Here is a 23537-nt window from a genome sequence, read left to right as displayed (position 1 = left end):
AGCAAAGAGTGGCCCCTGCTTGCTGCAACTGGAGAAAGCCCACACGCAGCAACAAAGACCCAACACAGCCAAAAACAAAATTAAAAAAAAAAAAAAAGTCACTCATAATAACAAAGGAGTGAGCTCATCAAGAGGAAATAACAATCCTAAACATGTATGCACCTAACAACAGAGCTTCAAAATACAGGAAGTAAAAACTGAAAGAATTGGTCTGAAAGCCAATCAATGTGATTCACCATATTATCCCATCCGAGATCAAGAACAAGACAAGGATGTCTGCTGTTACCACCGCTAGTCAACACTGTACCAAAGGATCTACAGCCAGTAAAAGAGGGCAAAATAACTAAATAAAAGGCAGCCAGATCGTAAAGAAAGAAATAAAACTGTGTTTATTTGCAGATGATGTGATCGTTTATGTACAAAATCTGATAAAATCTACAAAAGAGGATAAAAGAACAATACACACAAGTCATTTATATCTCTAAATACTAGCCAATTGAAATTTTAAAATATCACTGTAACAGCTTCAAATTGCATTAAAATATCTCAGGATAAATCTGAAAAAGACATACAATGCCTGTACACTGAAAGTTATAAAACATTGCAGAATTTTAAAAAGACCTAAACAAATGGAGGGGCCCGCCTTGTTCGTGGATCAGATTACTCAGTACTGTTATTTTCTCCAAATTTATCTATATTCATCATACTCTCAATCAAAATCTGAAAAGCAGGATTTTTGGAGAAACTCACATGAAAACGCAAAGGGTCTAAAATAGTCAAAACAACGTTAAAAAAAGAAGAACAAAGTTGCAGGGCTAAACTGCCTGATTTCAAGACTTATTATAAAGCTCAGTAACCAAGAAAATACGGTGTCGGAGCCAACACAGACAAATAGATCAAAGGAACAAAACAGAAAGTCCAGAAATAGGCCCACACATATACGGGAAACAGATTTTTTTTTATAATGGTGCAAAGGCAACTTGGTGCAGAAAGAATAATCTTTTGAACAAATGGTACTGGAGCAATTAGATAGCCATCTGCAAATAAATAAATATAGGCCGACCTCGGAGCTCTTGCGGGTTTGGTTCCAGACCACCACAATAAAGCAAGTCAACACAAATTTTCTGTTTCCCAGTGCATATGAAAGCTATGACTACACTATCCTGTAGTCTATTAAGTGTGCAATTGCATTGTCTAAAAAAAAACATACATACCTTAATTTAAAAATACTTTATTGCTGGGGCTTCCCTGGTGGCGCAGTGGTTGAGAATCTGCCTGCCAATGCAGGGGACACGGGTTCGAGCCCTGGTCTGGGAAGATCCCACATGCCACGGAGCAACTGGGCCCGTGAGCCACAATTACTGAGCCTGCGCGTCTGGAGCCTGTGCTACGAAACAAGAGAGGCCGCGATGGTGAGAGGCCCATGCACCGCGATGAAGAGTGGTCCCCACTTGCTGCAACTAGAGAAAGCCCTCGCACAGAAACGAAGACTCAAGACAGTCATAAATAAATAAATAAATAAATAAATAAAAGAACGTGAATTTCTTTAAAAAAAAAAAAAAAATACTTTATTGCTAAAAAGTGTAGCCATCATCTGAACCTTGAGCAGGTCATATTCTTTTTGCAATAGTAATATCACAGATCACTGATCATAGATCATCAAACGAATATAATAATAATGAAAAAGTTTGAAATATTGCAAGAATTACCAAAATGTGACACAGAGACACAAAGTGAGCAAATGCTGTTGGAAAAAGGACACCAATAGACTTGCTTGATGCAGGGTCACCACAAACCTTCAATTTGTAAAAAACACAATATTTGTGAAGTGCAATAAAACAAAGCACAGTAAAACGAGGTATGTCTGTAAATAAATCAGTAACTTTGGTCCATACTTTGTACTGTATACATATGAACTCAATATGGATCACAGACCTAAAACTTTAATACCTCTGAAAAGAAAACACAGGAGAAAACCTTTATGGCTTCGGTCTAGGCAAAGATTCTTTGGATACGACACCAAAAGCAAGATCTATAAAAGAAATTTTATAAAGTGGAGTTCATCAAAGTTAAAATATTTTACTCTACAGAAGATATTGTTAAGAGAATGAAAAGATAAGCCACAGACTTGGAGAATATATTTGCAAAGCATATAAACTGTTAAGAAACTTGGTAGCCAGAATATATAAGGAACTCTCAAAACTGAATAATTAAAAAACAAACAAACCAAGGTTTAAAAACAAGGGAGTTGCCAGGGTAAATCAGATACTATACCAAGAAGAAATGCAGATGGCAATAGAGCACATCAAAGCACAACACCAGGGCTTCCCTGGTGGTGCAGTGGTTAAGAATCCGCTTGCCAATGCAGGGGACACGTGTTGGAGCCCTGATCCGGGAAGATCCCAGGTGCCGCGTAGCAACTAAGCTCGTGTGCCACAGCTACTGAGCCTGAGCTCTAGAGCCCTTGAGCCACAGCTACTGCGCCCTCGAGCCACAGCTACTGCGCCCTCGTGCCACAACTACTGGAACCCGCACGCCTAGAGCCCCTGCTCTGCAACAAGAGAAGCCACCGCAATGAGAAGCCCGTGCACCGCAACGAAGAGTAGCCCCTGCTCGCCGCAACTAAAGAAAGCCCGCATGCAGCAACGAAGACCCAACGCAGCCAAAAATATATTAATTAATTAATTAATTATTTTTAAAAAAGCACAACACCATTCATTAGGAAAATGTAAATTAAAACTACAATGAGGTACTACCACACACCCATTAAAATAGCTAAAATTCATTTGTACACCAATATTCACAGCAGTGTATTCAGAATAGCCAAAAGTTGGAAACAGCCCAAGTGCCCATCAACAGATGAATGGATAAACGAAATGTGGTCTATACATCCAATGGAATACTCTTCAGCCTTAAAAAGGAATGAAGTTCTGACACATGCTACAATGAGGATGAACCTTTAAAACATTATGCTAAGTTTAAGAAGCCAGACACAAAAGGACAAATATTATATGATTCTGCTTATATAAAATATCTAGACTAGGCAATTCATAGAGACAGAAAGTAGAATAGGGGTAGGGGATTAAAAGGTACAAACTCTTAGGTATAAAATAAGCTTCAAGGATATATTGTACAACACGGGGAATAGAGCCAATATTTTATAAAAACTATAAATGGAGTATAACCTTTAAAAATTGTGAATCACCATATTGTACCCCTGTAACTTGTATAATATTGTACATCAACTATACTTCAATTTAAAAAAAAAAGAAAGTAGAAGTTACAGGGATGGGGGGGGCAGAATGGACAGTTACTGCCTAATGGGTACAGAGTTTCTGCTTGGGGTGATGAAAGAGTTTTGGAAATAGATAGTGGTGACGATCACACAACATTGTGAATGTAATTAATGCCACTGGATTGTACCCTTAAAATGGTTAAAATAGCAAATTTTATATTACATATATTTTACTACAATTACAAAATACAATAATGTAACATACAAAAAACCATTGAATTGTACACTTTAAATGGGTGAATAGTATGGTTAAAAAAAAGAGACCTATCTATAGGTGAGTGAAAATAAACAATTTTTTTTTTAAATAGCTAAAATTCAAAAGATCGACCATTTCAAGAGTTGGCAAGGATGTGGTAAAACTGGGATTCTCATATGCTGCTGGTGGGAATATAAAATTGTACAATTCTCTTTGTTAAACAGTTTTACTGTTTCTTGAAAAGTCAGTCATACCTACCTCATGACCTAGACACACCTACTCTCTGAGCCAGAAGTCCCACCCCTCAGGATTTACCCAAGAGAAAAGAACGCGTATGGCCGTACAATGACTTGTACAAAATGTTCGTAGCAGCCTTATGTGTGATAGCCCAAAACTGGAAACAACCCAAATGTCCGTCAACAGGCATCTGGATAAACAAATTAGGGTACATCCATATGATGGAATACTACTCAGCAATAAAAACGATGGACCATTGCTCTGTGCAACATGGATGAATCCCAAAGTAACTGCACTGAGTGAAAGAGCCAGACCAAAAAAAAAAGCACACAACCTGTATGGTTCCATTTAATTCTAGAAAAGGCAAACAGGTCTATAGTGACCAAACACAGATCAGTGGTTGCCCGGGGAAGGAGAGCAGGTGGGAGGGACAGATTACAAAGGGGCAGGAAGAAACTTATGGGGATGATGGATATGACCGCTATCGTGACTGTGGTTTGCAGACATAAGTCAAAACTTATCAAATTTTACATTTTAAAAAAACTCCACTGAGATGTAGCTTTTCTTCCAACTATCAGATTGGCAAAGATCAAAACGTTTGATTGTAACATTCTACTGGGGTGGATATGGGGAAATACGCACTCTTATCGGTTGCTGGTGGCACTGTAAACTTCTACGGAAAGTGAGTTGGCAATATCTACCTGAGTTACAAAAACCCTCACCTCTATGCCCAGAAATTTCATTTATAGGAAGTCATCTACAAAGATATACTCATGTGTGTGAAATGACGTATTATAAGGTTATTCAATGTATTAATAACACTCTTTACAGTGGCAAGTGTCCATCAACAGGAACTAGATTTTTTTTTAAAAAAGGTATATACCTCCTTAACCTAAGGAGTGGGAAGCTCTTTACGTGCTCACATTGGGTGGTGAGTGAAAAAGGCAGGTTACAGTACAGGTCGTATCCAATGCTTCCATTTAGGTATAAAAAGGGGAAAAAAGATTATCTAGTCATTTGCATGCGACTTGCATAAAACTTATTTCTGGAAGGATACACACAAAACCCAGGATCACCGACTGGCCCTGGGAAACCTATGTGGGTGGCGGGGCTACAGCAGAGCTAGAAAGACTTTATATATGTGTATAGATAACCCTTTATGCCTTTTGAGATTATTAACCATGTGAATACGCGACTATTCAATAAATGGATAGGTGTAAATAAAGATTAGTGAAAAATAAAATGAGTAAGGTTATTCTATCACAGACAGATGTAGAAAGAACACCAAGGAGTATTGTTAAGTGAGCAAAAAGAAAGCAAGTGGTTGAACACTACTAGTAGTATGATCCCACTTGTGTAAAAATAAATGATAATGACAATAAAATATTGGTCTATGTCAGTTAAGAAACACTGGAAACTCATGTATACCCATTATTGGTGGTTATCTCTAGGGAATAGGATTTGGGGGTACCTCCTCTCTCCACATTGTACATTTCTGAATGTTTAAGCTTTTTTATTTGTATTAGGTTTGTATCAGAAAAAACTGATTTTTTTTTTACTGGTATAGGTTTGAATCGGAATAACAAATATATATATATATATTACTTTTATTAGTATCAGAAAAGAAAAAAAAAGAGCCCACCCCTGGGCAGTTACATTTTTTAACCACTTACCTAAAAACAGGAGAAAAGAGTTTGAATATGACCTCACCTCTGATCTGGAATTCGACCTCTAGAAATTTATCCAAAGACTGCCATCAGTTACAGTCAAAGATTTACATCTCCAGGAAAACATACACACAAATGCGGTGGTGAGTGAAAAACTAGATTATAAAACAACATCTGTGGGGCTTCCCTGGTGGCGCAGTGGTTAAGAATCCACCTGCCAATGCGGGGGACACGGGTTCGAGCCCTGGTCCGGGAAGATCCCACGTGCCACGGAGCAACTAAGCCCGTGCGCCGCAACTACAGAGCCTGCACTCTAGAGCCTGAGAACCACAACTACTGAGCCTGTGTGCCACACCTACTGAAGCCCGCACGCCTAGAGCCCGTGCTCTGCAACAAGAGAAGCCACTGCAATGAGAAGCCCGCACACCACAACGAAGAGTAGCCCCCGCTCGCCACAACTAGAGAAAGCCCACGCGCAACAACAAAAACCCAACACAGCCAAAAATAAAATAAATTAATTAAAAAAAAAAAACACGATAAAGCAGCATGTGTGATGTGATTCCTGAGTGTAGAAAATATTAGTGAACATAAGTAGAAAAGTCTTGAAAAACATCCACCAAGGTGCTGGGGGTCCCCACAGAAAATGTGGGGAACAGAAACCCGAGGTCATGGTGGCTTCAACTTCCTTCTTTTTAAATCTTTCTTCACAATTAGTTTACAAATGATCTATTTTTGTTTTGTTTTTTTAAAAGGAAAGTTAAGTAGACTAAGAAACTTAGAGCATTTATATACAAAGGTGTTTTTAGAAGAGTTACTTATGATAGTGAAAAAATAACTATGTCCAAAAGAGGGGGATCAAGCACAAACACTCTGACAGAGCCTACAACAAATGCTTACAAAAGGTATTAAGTAAAAATTATAGGGTGAAAACTATAAAGCAGCATTCCCCAATCTTTTTGGCTCCAGGGACCGGTTTCATGGAAGACAATTTTTCCATGGACCGGGGTTGGGGGGGTGCGGTTAGGATGATTCAAGTGCATTTCATTTATTGTGCACTTTATTTCTATTATTTCTATTGTTATTATTACATTGTAATATGTAATGAAATATTTATACAACTCACCATAATGCTGACAGGAGGCAGAGCTCAGGTGGTAGTGCGAGCAATGGGGAGCGGCTGTAAATACAGAGGAAGCTTCGCTCACTCGCCCACCTACCGCTCACCTCCTGCTGTGCGGCCCGGTTCCTGAGAGGCCGGTACCAATCTCTGGCACAAGGGTTGGGGACGCCTGCTATAAACCATACAATCTCAAATCTGTAAAATACTGAGGGAGATAAGGATAGGAACAGAAAAACAGAGACTAGAATTAAGTAGACCAAAAAGCAAAACAAAATGTTTGATAAATCCAGAACAAATCTGTTGTTTTCATATTGGGGCCCTCAAGAGCCCTGAGCTGGGGTGAGAATGGGGAGAAGACTATTTTAGGCCAGGGAGCCTCACTCCAGCTGTCCTGTCGGGCAGAGTACCCCTGAGGGGCCATAGGGGGCCAAGTGGTCAGTGGCCTCGTGAAGCCGCATGTTCTCTGACCAGCAACGACCTGCAACCTTGAGCAGGTCCATCAGCTGAAGAGCGCGGCCACCGGCCTGGCTTGTGAAGGGATCTGGCCAAGAGCCCTGCTTTGGAAAGACTCTCTGGAGCATGGCAGGACAGACGTGGGGCTGCGTCATCACCCTCAGGCGGCCTGAAGGTAAGGTCCAGGGGGTGCCTCATTGGTCTGAGACAGGGCACAACCGGGCACCTCTCAGAAACTCCCCCTGCTAACGAACTGATTGCTTTCCCAGTCAGAAACAAGGGCACAAAAAGCGTCCAGGTGCTGGTGAGCACAGGCTCTGCCCCTGTCAAGAGGTCTTTTAGCAGAAACTGTGCTGGGGACTCTGGTTTAAACTAGCAGCATGGGCAAATGAAAACCGGGATCTGGGTTGACTGGAGCTTAAATGAGTCGCTAGTAGGATGTAGCTGCCAAAAATATGGTGCCCGTTGGACTGCCTTCTTAGTAGTAATCAAGATTTCACAGCCAAGACCTGGAATCAACCTAAATGTCCATGGACAGATGAATGGATAAGGAAGATGTGGTACATATGGAACACTACTGAGCCATAAAAAAAAACAATGAAATAATGCCATTTGCGGCAACATGGATGGCCCTAGAGATTATCATACTAAGTGAAGTTAAGTCAGACAGAGAAAGACAAATACCATATGATGTCACTTATATTGATACGTGGAATCTAAAATAAATTATACAAATGGACTTATTTACAAAATGGAAATAGACTCACAGACATAGAAAACAAACTTATGGTTACCAAAGGGGAAAGTGGGGGAAGGGATAAATTAGGAGTTTGGGATTAACAGATACACACTACTGTATATAAAATAGATAACCAACAAGGCCCTACTGTACAGCACAGGGAACTATACTCAATACCTTATAATAATCTATAATGGAGAAGACTCTGAAAAAGAATATAGATATACATGCATACATGTATAACTGAGTCACTTTGCTGTACACCTGAAACTAACACAACATCATAAACCAACTATGTTTCAGTAAAATAAAAGATTTCATGCTATGTACCAGGGACTTGATACATATAAACCCTTTTATCCTCATTAAACCCCCAGGATATGGGTCCACAGATATCCTCACTTTACAGATGAGAAAACAGAGCCACAGAGCTGGGACGCGCAGTCTGTCTCCCGTGCCCGATCCAAAGCCCCTGCTCCCCTGAACCTTCCAGACTAAGGGCTGATGCACCCGTCCCCCCACAATGGCTGCGCCACAGCTGGAGAAGCAAGCTCCCATCTGGACGGTCCCTCTCCGGAGTGCTGGCCACGGCACCAAAGGGACGCCAAGCTGCGTCGTGTGGAACGTGGAGAGCCCAGACTTGCCCCGGAAAGGGGGTGCTCTCTGGGGAAAAACTAGCCCAGGGAAGAGGCTCACTGTCCCTCCTCAGGGAGCCGGGCTCCACAGAAAGGACCACCTCTTGGCTCGGGAGATGCAAGAGGCAGGTCGGGACCGATGAGAGGACCATGCATATATTCCCACTATCAGGACTGCCAGGGACGGGCCTCCAAGACAGAGGGGTCTCTGCGGAGACAAAGACTGTGCCCTGCTCTGCCCTCCGAGGATACGGCAGAGCCCCCCATGAATGGGAAACTGACCCTGACTGTTGTTGCTTTGGGACCTCGGGCAAGTCCAGTAAAACCAGCAACCTCCACAGCATCTTTAAAATGCACATGATGATTCCTACTGCATGCGGTTGTTATCCTAGCACAACCCATGGTGATGGTGCTAAAACAGTGCATGGTCTCTAAGGCCCTGCCACCTGAGACCACCATGGCGTTTAGAGACGGAGCACCTCCTATGGGAATGTCAAGGTCAAGGGCTGCTTCCTTATTCAAGCAAATCAGTGATAGGACCATCCATGAGTCTAAAAACCCCAAATTCAACCCTCTCTAATCGCTAAAATAGAGAAACTGTGATCCTAGGCCCTAAATATCATGGCTTAAAGGTTGCTTGAAATGATCTATTCCAACCATCTCATTTGATGGACAAGGAATAAACCAAGAGAGGCTCAGAGGGGGACAATGGCTCACCCAAGGTCTCCTATTAACCTCCAGGCAAAGCCAGACTAGAACCCTGGTTACCTCACCACATTTCCAATGCCTTAACCACTAAAACACCCTGTCTCCCACCAAAAACCCCTCAGTGTGGTTATAAAAACATGGTACACAGAGATTACGTAGGGGGCCCAAATGAACTATAACACGTACTTGGATTATATAAAATACAACTCTGCCATATTACAAACTAATTTTATAAACAAGCACTCTTGCTCTCTCAAATCAAGGAAGCCAATCTGGAGACTGCTTGGTTGGCTCATATTTCTTTAGAGAGTTGTCAAAGGAAACTGAACAAATGCCATTTTCTCCCACTGAGAAATTTCCTAGAATCCATTGATCAACAAACAATTACTAAGCACAAATAAAAAGACAATGGTAAGACAGTATTAATGAGTGTTATAAGTAAGAGAAACCCCAGGGACAAGTGGAAGCCTAGGTCTGAGACAGGAATGATTCCATGGAGGATGTGACCCTTGAGTTACTGGCTTCATGGATAGGAGAGGAAGGGTATGCCAAGGACCAACAGCAAAGGCCTTTAAAATTCCTGTAGTCAATGGACGGATGGATGAATGAATGGATAGAGGATGGATGAATGGATAGAAGATGGATGAATGATGGATGGATAGAAGATGGATGGATGAATGGATGAACAGATGTATGATAAATGGATGGATGGATGGATGGTGGAAGATGATGGCTGGATGAATAATGGATGAATAGAAGATAGATGGATCAATGGATGAATAGATGTATGATAAATGGATCAATGGATGATGGATAATGGATGGGTGGATGGATGATGATGGATGGATGGACAGATGATGGATGGATGAGTGGATGATAAATGATGGATGGATGGATAGATGGATGGATGTGTGGATGGATGGATGGACAGATGATGGATGGATGGGTGGATGGATGGATGGGTGGATGGATGGATGGACAGATGATGGATGGATGGGTGGATGGATGGATGGACAGATGATGGATGGATGGGTGGATGGATGGATGGGTGGATGGATGAAGGATGGACAGTCGATGGCTAATGGATGGATGGGTGATGATGGATCAATAGATGGATGGGTGGAAGATGGATGGGTGAGTGGATGATAAATAATGGATGGATGGATGGATGGATGGATGGATGGATGGATGGATGGATGGATGGATGGATAGATGGATGGATGGGTGGGTGGATGGATAAGTGGATGGATGGATGGATGGATGGATGGATGGATAGATGGATGGATGGGTGGGTGGATGGATGGTGGGATGCATGACAACTACTACTCTTAAATCACTGCAAGTGTTCCTGAGGATCATAGTCAAGAGTGTTCTGAAAACCAAGTTCATCTTCTCATCCCTTTTTGTTTTTAATTAATTTATTTTATTTTATTTATTTTTGGCTGCATTGGGTCTTTGTTGCTGCGCGTGGGTTTTCTCTAGTTGCAGACAGCGGGGGCTACCTTCGTTGTGGTGCACGGGCTTCTCATTGCAGTGGCTTCCCTTGTTGCAGAGCACAGACTCTAGGTGCGCAGGCTTCAGTAGTTGCGGCACACAGGCTCAGCAGTTGTGGCTCACAGACTCTAGATCACAGGCTCAGTAGCTGTGGCACATGGGCTTAGTTGCTCCACGGCACGTGGCATCTTCCTGGACCAGGGCTCGAACCCGTGTCCCCTGCATTGGCAGATGGATTCTTAACCACTGCGCCACCAGGGAAGCCCTCTCATCCCTTTTCCACCCATCACTCCCTCCAACAGACCCTGAGCGGGAGTTATCTTTAGGGAGCAGGTCAAGAATAGGTGGAGGCACGGTCAGACACCATATCCCTTGCCTACAGATGGGCAAGAGTTGGTGGGATGAGAAGAGGCATGTGCATATTTGCTGGGAATTCCCTCTTTTCCACAAAAGAGGGAAAAGCCTAACCGCAAGAAAAAAAACAACTTGAGAAATGAAGTTGGCCCAAACCCAAAAGGAGGAAAATGAAAAGGGAAAGGTGATAATCACTTTGTTGCACATCAGATCCCAAATGTTTCAGTCCCAGAAAGAACCTGAGTCCCCTGCATGTTTATACCTCACGTCCTGGATGAAGATAAACCACGGCTGACAATAAGTTGGTGGAGCCATCCTTGGAATCACAAAGCCTGCCCCTCAAAGCACCCCAGGCTCTCATAAAGGGCCCCTCTGTATCCTGCTGGGTCCCCTCCCTACACTTCATCCTCCAAGTGACACTGGCCTCTTAGAGGAAGCCTTCCCAGACTTACTCAGGCACAACTGTTTGGTTAAATAAATGAGCCATCGCCAATGGCCCCCACCCCTGGGCTTTTCACTATTAGGACCCAGGACTCTATGATCCCTGACTAGCCAGGAAAAGCCGGTACAAAATTCATTGTTAAGTAGGAAACTTAGCCTGAAGCCAGGAAAGCAGACAGGTTCTCCCCGATGACAGCTGAAGCGGTATCTGCTCCGGGCTCGTATTCCTAGGTAACTGCCTTTTGAGGTCACACCAGCCAATTCCTGGCTCTCCTGAAGTAGGCTCCTGCTAGACATGGAGGATAGAGGAGGAGGACAGATGCACACTGGAGAAATCGGCTGGGATTTCGAAGGCCGCCAGCTCCTAACCAAGTTAGCAAGGTGTGAGCCTAGGGCAGTGAGCTTAACACGGCCAGGCCCGTAACAGACGCTCCAGTAAGTGCTAGCTGATTGACTCCAGACGTGAGCGAATATCCCCTGGGGAACAAACAGCCGCGGTTGAGAATCAATGCTGTAGCCTTTGCACAGGGGGGGCCAGGGCGGCACTCAGAAGCCAGCTCCGGGAGAGGGTCCTGGTTTGGGCACCAGCCTCTGCCCAGGGCTCTTCCTCCCACTGCTCAGGGAAACGCAGGGATTATCCGATGTCTCTGAGACTCAGGTCACCCATCTGCAAAATGAGGCCGTATTTTGCAAGTCACTGGGCAGGCAGAAGGCACTCAACTAATTACTCTACGCTGATTTGTACATAGCTGTTCTGAGAACCTCAAGCTGACATCTCACATCTCTCCCCAAAAGCTAGAAAACTACTACTGGAAATCCTCTAAACCCTACTGAGGGCCTCAAGAACAGCTGTCCAAATACTTCCACCAAGTTATTCCACTTTTAAGAATCTATTCTAGGGACTTCCCTGGTGGTGCAGTGGGTAAGACTCCACACTCCCAATGCAGGGGGCCCGGGTTCCATCCCTGGTCGGGGAACTAGATCCCGCGTGCATGCCGCAACCAAGAGCCCGCCTGCCGCACTAAGACCCGATGCAATCAAAATAAATTTTTTTAAAAATATTAAAAAAAAAGTCTATTCTAGGGAATTAGAATCTCAGGTAAACATTTACACACAAAGATGTCTAGTCCAGTGTTATCTACAGTAACAAAAACTAGAAAAAAACCTAAATGCCCAACAACGTAATAAAGAGAGTAAAATAAAATATGCTTGAGGAGATAGGGTCTTCCGTGGTGGCACAGTGCTTGGGAATCCACCTGCCAATGCAGGGGCACGGGTTCAAGCCCTGGTCCAGGAAGATCCCACATGCCGCGGAGCAACTGGGCCTGTGCGCCACAATTACCGAGGCTGCGCTCTAGATCCCGCGAGCCACAACTACTGAGCCCACGTGCCACAACTACTGAAGCCCGTGTGCCTAGAGCCCGTGCTCCGCAACAAGAGAAACCACCACAGTGAGAAGCTCGCACACCGCAACAAAGAGTAGCCCCCCGCTCGCCGCAACTGGAGAAAGCCCCGCGCAGCAACGAAGACCCAACGCAGCCAGAAATAAATAAATAAATAAATAAATAACATAAATTTATTTTTTAAAAAAAGATTCCAAAGGGGCCCTCAGCCTGATGGCACCTCCATCTTTCCTGCCCACCAGCGACCGCCTGCTCAAGGGGGGTCCCTGGAGGATGGGAAGAGGGGTGTCAATGAAGGAGCACCGCCCTAGAGCGTGGGGCCTTAGCTGTTCTTGGTAAAACAGCTAGGCTGGGTCCTGGGGGCCCGAGGGTCCCGGGACTGAGGGCCTGATCTGGACACGGATGCGGCACCCAGATGCTGGACACCAGAGATTCAGGGGAGATGGAAATGCCACCAGCCTTCATCGCACTTCCCACTGGGCTCCTAGTGCCGGGGTGCCGCCGGGCAGTGTGCCCTCAATCTGCCCTTGGGGGTCTAGACCGAGCAGAGGAACTGAGCTAACGTGGAAGGAAGACCGCACTTCCCCATCAGCCCGATGCCTCCAAGCGGCCGCAGTCGGAACCCAGGGCAGAGTGGACGGGGTGAGTCCACAAGGCCCAGCTTCAAATGTACGGAAGTGGTCCTTTTCCAGTCCCTCTTGAAGTCCTTGCCCACATGCACTTGAAATATTAACAGAAAGCCAACAGTGTGCAGGCCAGGACAGTACACGTCGCAATGCTCCCCAAAGCTGGTCCACATCGTCAGAGCCAGAGACACCCAAGAGCCCAAGTCTCCAAGGCCAGCTGGACCTCAGGGACAGGAAAGGCCACCATCCCCGGGACCCTGCCCTCGAGCGAGGGCGACGCCAGGCTCCCACTCAGAGCCCCATCTCACACTAAGACACACCTGGAAGGCAGCTGTCAGGACGCCCACTCTAAGCTGAGAAGCCGCGCCCTCCCTGATGACCCAGCTGCCCTGTACTCGTCAGAGACTCCTTCTGGAATCTCTCTTGCCTTCTCCCTCTGAAGGAGACTCAAGTCCTAGTGAGGAGACGGGATGTTCTTGAAATATGCTGACGCCACGGCTAGGATGCAGGCAGCGGATGCTGTGAGCTGGGGGCGAGATGCCAGCCAGCGCCGCGGACCACCTCAGCCACGAGCTTCCCTCACGGTGGACCTGGGCAGAGAGGCCAGGCCACTCCACCAGTCCCTGCTCCTCAAGGCGGACGTCCTGCAGCTCCAGGCCTGAGGCCACCACGGCTGGGAGGGCACGCCAGCCTGCACCAGCTCCTCACTCAGCCTTTCTGTCCTTCCCAGGGAACCATAAAGACAGCACAGGCAAGCCCTTCGGTCAAACCTCAGTGGGGGGTCACACTTCCCAAAGATCTGCTCAAACTCGGCAACACAGACCCGGACCCAAAGAGGGACTGACTTCTGGCCACTGAAGCAGTGAGACAGCCATCATGATGCACAGGTAGTTTCTTATACAGGAGAAAACAAAGGAGCGATCCTAGGGACCCTCCGGCCAAGAACCCACGGCACAGAAACGAAGGTGCTGATTTAATAAGCTCGCTGCTCTGTGGTTTCTCCTGGGGTCTTCAGGGATCTTTCACAGCAAACCAGGGGACTGCCGCAGCCACCTGACAGTCTCAGAAAGAGAGCCCACTTCTCTGTGCTGTTCCGGAGGAGAAGCAGCTCAGTTCTCAGCTAGTTTGTGTGCCCCAACCTCCAGTGCAGCAAATAGCTGGAAAGTCTAAATTCTGAGTTATCCATCCAGGCTTAAAGAAGCAAACGTTCTCCCTTTGTTAATGCAAAAATCACAGAGGAAGTGAAGGACGTCACAGAAAGAAATCACTAAATTCCCATCACCCCGCCCTAAAAAGTCTTGATAAAAGGCGGATCTCAGGGTCCCCTCCATAGGAATTCACATTCAATAGGGTCTCCATGGGGGCCCGAGAATCTGCATATTTCCCCAGCTTTCCATCTGAATCCCTGGCTGGAAGCCCGCTGGAGGCTTTCTTAGATTTGCCTCTATAGCTCATTTCCAGTGCTGACTTCACTCTCTTATGCTATTTCTCTTTTTGTTTAAGTGCATCTTAGGAGAAGAAAAATATCTAATTCATAAAGAGACCTGGTAGTTAAAAAAACTTCCTGGTATATACGGATATCAGCATAAACAGAGATATCACACACACCACATTCACACTTAACCGGAAGAGCAGCCTAACATACTACATCATGCCTGTGAGTAACATAGGACATTACGTGTGTGACATCTTCTAAAGACGAAGACACCTGAGTTACATTCAAACCCTGCCATCCTGCTCCCTCCTACCGTCAGCACACCTGACAGCTCCTGACTGAGTAACTGCTGAGTCAGACTCCTTCTTCCCCTACAGAAACGAGGCGCCCTCAGCCAGCGAGCCCAGCGACGTCCCCTCACCTTGATCTCCGCAGACGGTGAGGGCCAGCCCTAAATACGCTGTCGCTGCCTGGACACACAATGTATCAACCCCACACAACCCACTGCCCTCTGCAGAAACGGCTGAGTGATGAACCTTCAACCCATCATCCGATCACGATGACCTCAATTTTTGGAGACAGCAAGTCAAAACTTGACCCTTATCGTCAGAGATCTGAGACACATTTCAGGAGGGTCTGAAAAGGCATTGCCGAGTGCTTCCCCCACCCACACCAATGTCCCCTAGTCCACTCTATCCCCGCTCACCCTGTGACCACATCCCGGAGGTGCCCCGAGCACTGCAGCTGACTAGGCAGAGTGACAGGCAGGGGGAGATGGGAAGCGGGGGCAGCTTCCTTGAGAGGGCCTCACTTCACTCTCCCCAGAAGCAGAGGCAAAGACCCAGACCCCCGACTTTGTCCAGACCCTGGTCCCCCCACCCTGCCTGAGGTCTGATTCTTAAAGACAGCTGCGAGAGGCCGGCTGTGCTGGCTCCCAGGCTGGTGAAGCTGCAGGATCTGAGAGATCACATCTGCCTAGCTTCCTCCCCCTCCACAGAGAGGCCAAGCGACTGGCACAGGGTCACCCAGCTCTTGAGTGATGGGTGTCACTCTCCCAGATGTAACCCCAAGGGTCTGGGCTCCTTACTCATCACGGGGCATTTATCCATCCCTTTTACTCTCTTCCTCAACTTTTTCCAGAAGAAAGCATCCTGAAAAGATGACACACATAAGGAAGTCTTCCTAGCATTTGGGGGGGGGCGGTGGCAGTCCTCTGCCCAACTTTTTATATCACTGCTACCTTCATGGGCAGGCATTAAAGACTTGCTCTTAAGATGGTCTCAACCAGCAAATGACAAAGATGAGGGCAGGGGGCATCAGAGCCCCTTCACCCTTCACCACCCGGCTCAGTCAAGACGAGTTCAAAAGCGAAGCCCTTCTTAGTTCCCAGAGCAGAGCATGTTCAGTCCCGGGGGTATATCACCGTGATGGTCACCTTGGATTTATTTCAATGCCTTTGTGTTGTCCCACCCACAGACGGCACTTGTTAAGACTTCTAGCCCCTGCTTCTTAAGCCACCGCGTGGTGAACTATAGGTTATCCAAGAAAGAATCAACACATGAAGAGCTATTTTCTGGCCTTCAAGGCCTGCCTACACTGCAAATACTTGCATAGCAATCTCCCCCAACGCAGGTTTAAAAATATGGACTTGTTTTTTTTTTTAACTCCCAACATAATGAATGAGTTTAAATATTAGAAGTTGAAATTATTAAGTAAATCATTTCACCTGCAAAGCTTCTATTTGCATAACATTAATTCATGATGGCAGCTAAAACAAATTCATCATATTTGGTATATGAGAAGCTGATTTACGTAGGAATTGAAAAAAAATCATGAGCACAAAATTATGTTGAAATGATGTACGAACTCAGTGGAGAAAGATTTTTCTCTTTCCTTCTTTTCCTTTGCTGTTTTTTAAAAAATCATCTGAACAACTAACTGAATTATGGTGAGAAGGAAAAGGATTTCAGGAGAGGAAGGAGGCAAAGGACTGGCATCTCCGGAAATGAATAATGCTACCGCCTCACGTGTGTGGCAGGCTCCCGGTGCGGGTACACACACACACTGTTATTAATGTCAAGTATGCCAAAGATACGCTGGGAAATCATTACCATTCATCGCCACTAACCGCCATTAAATTTCAATCAATTCAACTTAGCACAAGTGTACTTGAGCGGCCCTTACAGTTCCTTATAAATGTGGCTCAAAAGTAGGGCTGACTTATTGCATTGTCCACCACACAAAGGAGCATTGCTAAGCGTCTGCTTGGACGCAGGGACGGATGCTCTTTTAACATCCTAAGCATTCAAAGATCCTTCTTTTTCTAAGCGCTAAGAGGTCTTGAATCCCTACAGGTCAAGGCGAATGGGTTGGGGGGGGGGGGGGGGGATACTGTTCTGAGAGACCACCATTCCTTTCCTGCCTCGGTGGGGAAGGTGGGGGTCAGGGCAAAAGGGGGCCTTCGGCACCCGCGCAGATGCCTTACGGAAAAAGTTTCGGATGCCGCCAAAAGTTTGGTAACGTGGCCCCTTTTCTCCTGGCTCTAGCGAAATGCTCTCAATTCACTCTGCAAACTGTCACCTAAAGTCGAATGAATCCCTTCTCGGAGAAGGGGGAGGGGAGCCACTGGGAAGGGGCAGGGAGGACCAGCGGCCGTGGGCAGGGAGGGCGCCCTTTCGAGAAGCGCCTTCTCCAGGTGGGCGCCGGCTCCCCCGGGCGCTGCGGTCTCCCACCTGGCGACAAAGGCGGCCGATCTGGATCTGGGCCGCTGGCTTTCTTCCCGAGCCGCCACGAGCAGGGTCCCGCCTGCCGCCACTCGCCGGGGCGGCCGGGGCGCGGCCGGGACAATGTGGCCATTGTTCGGGCGCCACAAACCGGGCGGGCGGGCAGGTGGGAGGGACGCGGCGCGGCCGGCGCGCGGGCTCTCGGAGAGCAGAGGGATCCCCGGACGCGGCCACGGTCCCCACGGCCTGGGCAAGCCGCGTCCCGGAGGCCTCCCGGCCAGCCCTCCGCGGGGCAGAAATTGGAGGGGGGCGGGGAGAGGAAGGAGGGGGAGGAGGGGGAGCGAAATAAAAAGATGCCCAAGGAAAGAGGAGATGGGCGGGGAGGAGAGGGAGGGAAAGAAAGAAAAGACAGGAGGGAGGAGAGAAGGAAGACCAGGGCGGGGAGGGGAGGGGCAGAGAGGGCGCGAGAGAGAAGAAAGGGGGAAAGAAAGAAGGGAAGGAAACAACAAAGCGGGCAGAGAAGACGGGAGATGGGGGAGTAGGGGAGACAGACAGACAGACAGATGTGCAGTCTGCCCAGGAAGCCTCTGCAAAACGCTAAAGTTCACCCTGTTCCGTGGAGGGAAGCGGATCCAAAGCCAGCCGAGTCAGCAAAGCATAATCACACCAGGGGCTTTGCTTAATTACAGGTCTGAGAGTCGGGGCTGGAGGAAGGGCCATACTTAACTGTGTCCCCGGGAAGGCCCAGGCACTCAGTCGAGAGGTTTGTCAGGGTGGGGAAGACAAGTATCCCCCGCCTCCACCCGCCCCGAAGCCCAGGGAGCCCCGATCGCGGAGAAGCCCGGCCCCCGAGGTCGAGGCGGGCGTCTGGGCAGCGGCTGGGGCTGGCCCGGAACACCCATCAGGAAGGAGCTTCTAAGTTCACTGGGGCCGAGAGTCCAGGGCTGAGCCGGTGCTGGTCTGCGGGGAGGCCGCAGGCCGGGGAGGCCCCGCCTCAGCCCGGAGCAGGGCCACCCGCCTCCTCCCCACCCCCTCCCTCACTTGCTGGAGGCCAGGGGCCCTGGGCCCGAGGGGGGAAATCAATCCCTTGCTAATGAATAAAAAGCCCCCTTTATTTCACTGCTGTGTTTGGTTCATTAAATTTTCCACAGATTTGCAGAGAAGAAAACATAATCAATAAACCTTGACAAAAAGTGAACGTGTGAAAAAGGCCGGAGAATGGAAAAGTGAGATAAAAGTGCTATCCGATCACAGATTTCAGGGGCAGATGACGAGCCCGGGCTGCCCAAGAATCTCAATGGACCATCACCCTTTTGCGGCTTTCCCTCCCTTTGCTGAAACTCTTCATTCAAGACAATAGGAAATGCACTAAAACTTTTTTCTTATGCTAATGCCTGAAACAGGGCACTCACAGTTAAAACACACTTCCCAGCAACCTTTTTTTTTTTTAAACGACACACATACACACACACATAAAACCACATTAACTTTTTCACTTGAAACCAAAAATCTCAGAAACAGTTTAATATGAACTCTTTGGTCACATCTTAAGTGAGTTATTTTCCCCCATGTGTGTTTTTTTTAAGAAGCCAGAATCAGAACACAAACCACTATATTGAGGGTGCTTTTGTTGATGAAGGAATTGGGTAAAATAATATACTAAACATGCAGAAAGTCTGCTGGTATCACTGGTGCATTTTCCCAGGGGTTTAAACATAGTTTTGTAGGTTAAGGATGTTCTGGTCACCCTCAAAATCTAACAACAATGATCAATGATTTTTTTTTTAAATCCTTTACGGTCCACAGCAAACACTCAAATTCATTTGGGAATACGTAACAGTATTGAATCTGGTGGCAAGTATTTATTTAAAACCCATGAAGCTGTTGCTCTTTACCAGAAGACACTGCCTAACAACAAACAGGACCCCTTCCCAAACCGTCTTTTAAACAAGCCTGAGGCCACAATTACAAAGAAGCCTCCCTTCCCGGGAGCCTTCTTTAGAAGCCAGCGAGCCTTGTTCACTGAAATTGCTGCCTATTCTGGTGGCTAGTACAATCACCTATGCGGCCTCTCTGTACTTTCTGGAATCTGAGAATACAGTTTCTCTCTTTGGCATTCTTCACGTGTTTCACGTGTGCGAGCCTCTGACACTTACTGAAAAGAAGAAGGGGGGTGGGGAGCTGCTTCCCCAGGGTTCCATTTCAAAGGGCCCAGCAGGTACAGCTGCAGTGGTCCACAGCTAGGTCCACCTGGCCTGGCCTGGCTGTCCCCGCGTACCGGGAAACAGGCCCAGGCACAGGTAGAACCCCACCCCATCCTAAAGAAGCAGGGCAGGTGGCTCCACCTCCCCGGAGCCAGAGTCACCAGCAGAAGCGAGCGTCATTCAGATGAAAGGAAACCCGGCTGAACACACACTTGCCCAAGGAAAAGGCAGGCTGCCCTACCCCTTGAGTCCACAAGGATGTGGGACTTGGGTTTTGCGCTTGAACAAGCCAGCTGGGTGTGTAGGGGTCACAAAGCCTTTCAAAGTGTGCATGACAACCTCCTGGTCCCAGTTAGAGGGAATCGCTGGCATCTGTGGGATGACGGTCCCCCCGCCCTTCCCCGGGTGGTCAAGAGAGGCCCTGCTGTAAGAAGGGTGTTTATTAGGCAAATATTCAATTTTGTCAGTCGGCCTGCTGAATCCCGGGGTTGGCTAATCCAGCCCTAGGGGCTGCACTGTGTACAGGGCACGTGTGGGAGTACACAAAGCATGAAGTATTTGTGTATCTTTCAGTCTGCAGTGCAAACAAGCCAGCTACAGTACACAGCCCCCAGGGCCCCCGCAGCCGGGCAAGGAGTCGCTGACCAGCGGCCCTGCGGCCCCCTCTTCCAACCAGGCAACTCAAAGGATTCTCTCTGTTCAGTGTCCCCCCCACAGGTGGGCTGGAGCATCCCTGAGAACATGGACGGGCCCGCCTTTCTAAGGCCGCCCGGCCAGAAGGGCCTCTCTAACCCCACACACCCTTCAAAGTGGGCCAAGCCAAGAGTCCCCTCCAAGGCCGCGGGCAGGGTCAGTGTGAGTTTGGAAGCAGCCTGGGAGGCCCTGCTGAAGTAGTCTGAACCCTGTGCAAATTCCCCTCCAAACAATCCCCACGGAAGATAAAAAACCATCCCTAACAGCCAGTCCTGCCTTGTTCCGGTGAGCCCAGCCCTGCTTTGGAAATGTTTCTCTCCCTCCCACTGGTATCCTCGCCCACTGACTTTGAAAACAGACTGCTCTGACTATAATCTGTCACTCAGATGCCAAACCAAGAGACAGCCGGGTCACCTGAGGGCTATTTCCTGGCCGAGTGGGCTCCTCACCTCCAGTGCCTTAGTTTAAATCCCCCTAGAATCACTAACTAACCTCATGAAATGAGCATATTTCTCCCAGCAAAGAGCAAATACAAACCACCCTAAATATCACAAACTTGAACTAACTCTGAAGCGCTCTGACAAGTGACAACTCTCCATGCGTCTAGGTTTGAGTGGGACCTAAAATCTGGGGGAGAACATCTCCGTGATTTCCTGTAACCCTCAGCTGTAAGAGGGAAGCACTAAGTCTGGGAAAACGAAAGCAAGAAAGATGAAGGAAGAAAGGGACCAGGGAGGTTCCGCAGGGATGTGTCTGCAGTGGCCTAGAGGCTATAGTCTAGAATTCCTGCCCCAGGGCGGACCAGAAGTTGGGGAGAGCCTAAAGGGCACCAAAACTCAAAGCAGCCAGGCATAGTCAGGGCGCCCTCCCCGGCCCTGGGGAGACCAGCCCAGGGAGCCACACAATGACTTCTTTCCCGGCAGAGCCAAGTGCAAAGCCGCTCCCAGGCGCCCACACAGGCAAGCCACCGAGGGAAGGAAACCCCCAGGCAAGGTAAGGAAATGGGCGGGGAGGGGTCTCGCAGGCAAGGTGACGAGAGCAAACAGGTCTCACGGGGGCACCGGTGGCGAGCCCGCCTATTCCGTGGCTTTCCACGGCTGTACATTTTGGATTTCACCGTTTATTTACTTTCCTTTCTGGCACCGAGCCCCCTGAGCACGCCAATACAATATTTGCTTAAACACTATTTTATGCCGCTTGCGAGGGAAACGTTTACTTTCAAATTCTCCAACATCCCCCTGAGCCTCGTCAGCAAACAGCATATGAGCGTTTTACAACTGCTCCTTTATCTGGAGCTGTCGGGATTAAACCTTCACACGCCCGGCGGGGGCGGCGGGGCGGGGGCCCAGGACGCGGCCGCGGCCACTGGGCTGCAAAGTCCGCGCCGCAGGCCGAGCACCGCCCGGGATGCGCGGGCCGGAGGGCAGAGGAGCGCAGGAAGGACCCCCGGGGCCCGGCACCAGACTCCAAGGAAAGGTCTACTTTTCCAGCCGGGATCAACTCGGAAAGCCACATCAAAATGACACAAAAGAGAGGCGAGTGGAGGAAGGCCCCCTGGGGGAGACCCAAAGCCTACGAGCGTCCCTGCGGCCGGTCACCCGGGGTGAAGCGCACGGGCTCCATCCCGAGTTCCCCGCGCAGTAAAAGTCGGGTTTCCTAGGAAATGACAGCAATTACTGCTGGGCTGAAACGACGCCGAGATGGGTGGACTTCCAGCTCCCCGACGCGGCAGGCGCGCTCACACTCACACACACAAGCACGCGCCCCCTTCCTCCTCCCCCCTCTACACGCCCCCCCGCCCCGGTCCGGGGAAAACGCTCCCCTTTCTAAACCCTTAATAGGATTGGCGCCCAACTCTCCCCGCGCCTCTCCCCATCCATCACACACAGATCAAGTTGCAGTAGTGGATTTTTCAAATTCCTCTGCAAATATACTTGTTGAGAGATTGCCGGGGGGGGGGGGGAACGATGAGTGGGGGCGGGGAAGAAAGTGCGGGGTGGGGGGGACCCGAGGAAAGGGCGAGGGATTACGCGCGGATCCCTCCGGGAAGTCAAGCGGCTCTTGGGGCGGAGGGCAATAGAGGCGGAGGAGAGAAGCGAGGAGGGAGGCCGGAGGGAAGAGCCTGACCGAGGGGGAGGGGGCAACAGGGCCTGACGAGGGGGAGGAAGGAGCGAGAAAGAAAGAAAGGCAGGGCTCGGGACGGGCTGCGCGGAGAAGTGCAGTTAGAAGTTCGCAGCGGCTGGCTGCAGCTCCTCCACCCCCGGCACACTCCCCGGAGACACACTCCCACCGCCCACCTCTGGAGCTTCGCAGCATCCCAGCCTCCGGCGCTACCCCCACCTCCCGAGAAAACAGCCCAGGGCTCGCGCGAGGTGGAGACGGCGTGGAGGCCGGCTGGCTGCGCACCCCAAGAAGACTGACTCTTTCCCCCAGGTGGGAAGGGGGATGCAAAATCGCCCCCGGCCACGAGTTCCTAGTCCCCGGACCCCCCTTACGTCCCCGCCCGGCTTGGCCCGAACCCGGACCCGGGCCGCCCGCTAGCCCGGTGCCCGGATCCCCGTGCCGTGGCGCGGGTACCCGGCCGAGGGACCCTCCGAGACGGCGCAGCATCCCCTCGGCCCGGGGTCGGCCGGAGTAGGGGGCACTTCGCGACGAAAAGCAAGCAAAAGAAGGCCAAAGCCACTTTACCGAGGGAGACAAAAGTTTGCCTCTAGCACGCAGGTGGCCTCCGGGGCGCCGAGCGGTGCCTGCGGGCCCCCATCCCAACTTGGCTGGCGCGGCGAGCCGCCGCGGGCTGCCGTGTGCCGGGACTCAGTCCGGCCGGGGCGGGGCGGGCCAGGCAGGGGAGGGGACCGAGAGGCGGGCGGGGGCCGGGCCACCCTACCGCCGGCGAGCGGGCAGCTCCCCGAGGCCCCGGCGCGCCGCGCGGCCCGCGCTCCTTCCTCCCGCTCCTCCGACTCTTCCTCGCCTTCCTTCGCGTCCGCCGCCGCCGCCACCGCCTCCCGCTCCTCCTCGAAGACTCATTGATGGGAGTTTGAAAAAAAGTCCGCGGAGCCGTGCTGCCTCGGCTGGCGAGCTGCGGCACTCCCGCGCTCCAGCCCGCCGCGCGCCCGC

General features: G+C 49.1%; 1 protein-coding gene across 2 annotated transcripts in view; it reads right to left on the bottom strand.

Moving 5' to 3' along the window:
- The window catches only part of GLI2 (GLI family zinc finger 2), a 245708-nt gene extending 222484 nt beyond the window's left edge, over positions 1 to 23224 (bottom strand). For both annotated transcript variants that reach the window (XM_036856901.1, XM_036856903.1), the window contains exon 1: positions 23112 to 23224. The gene's annotated coding sequence lies outside the window, so the exon portion shown is untranslated. The remainder of the gene's footprint in view (positions 1 to 23111) is intronic.
- Positions 23225 to 23537: the final 313 nt, after the last annotated feature.

The sequence above is a fragment of the Balaenoptera musculus genome, chromosome 7 (genome assembly GCF_009873245.2).
Source record: "Balaenoptera musculus isolate JJ_BM4_2016_0621 chromosome 7, mBalMus1.pri.v3, whole genome shotgun sequence".
Classification (NCBI taxonomy): domain Eukaryota; kingdom Metazoa; phylum Chordata; class Mammalia; order Artiodactyla; family Balaenopteridae; genus Balaenoptera; species Balaenoptera musculus.
This window is presented reverse-complemented; position numbering and strand designations above follow the sequence as displayed.